Consider the following 1,542-nt stretch of genomic DNA (forward strand, 5'->3'; position numbering starts at 1 on the left):
ACTATCACCATAATTCTTGTGTGATAATCAAAAATAGATTCTGAGGACGTCATTTGTAATAATTCAAATTCACCTCTTAAAGATTGGAGACGAATCTTCTTAATTCTGTCAGCACCTTTGTATTTTTGTTAGAGAGCCTCCCATATTTCTTTTGATGTTTCTGCGAAAGCAATGATCTCAAATGTGACTTCATCAAGACCTTGATAAATGATGGTCTTTGTTTTGTTGTCTTTCTTTATATTGGCTTTGAGGACTTGTTTATGTGCCTCTAGTAGAGCATCTTCTGATTCTTTAGACTCTGGTTCATCATAACCATGTGGCACAATGTCTATACACTCTTGTGAACCAATGAATGCCTTCAATATGATGCACCAACTATCATAGTTGTCTTGGTTAGCTTCGAGATGAGTGTTTGTGTATTTTTTGTAGTCATTTTGCTCTTGGAATGATCATATCTCCTTCTGTGAGTTGAATTTGGCCAAACAGACACGGTAGATCGATCCAAAATGGTCCAAATAGTAGGGAACTAGTCTGACTTTGTAGAAAATGGGTCAGAATTGGGGTGAACCGGTCAAAAAAACAATTTTGTATGTCGGGCGGTTCGCTAGGGTTGAACCGAGAATATTTTGTGGAATATTCTGTCAACTCGGCTTCACTTCTTTGCGCGGCGCGGCTACGACTCGGCTTCATGATCGGCTCACGGTTCGGTTGGAGGCTGGGCTCAAGCTCGGCTAGCGGCTCGGCTCGGCTCGATATGGCACACATGTGGCTCAGTCATCTTCAACCTTTGGCGCGCGTGGGCTTCAGTGCAGAATCTTCAGGTGGTGCATGTGGGCTACCTCGAGCTCCGATGAGACTGATTTTTACACTAGTGAGTTTGTATGAATGAGCTCTACACTGTGGAATGATCAAAACTTGTTTTTGCCAACTTTAAAAATTCGGGTATATATAAAAATACCTCTATTTTCTGACGAACGGGGCTTTGATACCAATTATTGGTGGGAGAAACTACCGGTGGTGGTTTTAAAACACTCAGAGAGGATAAAACACACTCTTTATTTCAAGAACAAAAGCTTATAATAATTAAAACAAAAGCTTTAATGCACACTCTCTTTCTTTCTTTCTTTCTTTCTGTGTTTCTCTCAATCTCTCCATACATAATAACATATACTCAGCTAGTTAGTTATATACGAATTCAAAACAAGAAAATTCAATCTTTAAGTGTAAAGGTGGTTGTGGCCGATAGTATGAAAGCGGCCAGCAACTAGTGACTAGTGGCTAAACGATTGAATGTTGATAACTGATGATTGCTTTTCTTGACCTACTAGATTGAGTTTACTCCAATATTTATAGGGTAACTCACACTGATACCTTGAGCTCCTGAGCTCCTGCACAACACATTAATGGTCTGGCAGTCCGCAAGCATGGATTTATATAGTTGAACAATCATTCCATGCCAGCAAATCTGTAGACCTCAGCAAATCTTTCTCTCTTCCAATCAATAAAATATCTCCTCTTCTGCATAAAAGACCATAATAGGAA

This window comes from Populus euphratica, unplaced genomic scaffold (genome assembly GCF_000495115.2).
Source record: "Populus euphratica unplaced genomic scaffold, PopEup_1.0 scaffold234.1, whole genome shotgun sequence".
NCBI lineage: Eukaryota > Viridiplantae > Streptophyta > Magnoliopsida > Malpighiales > Salicaceae > Populus > Populus euphratica.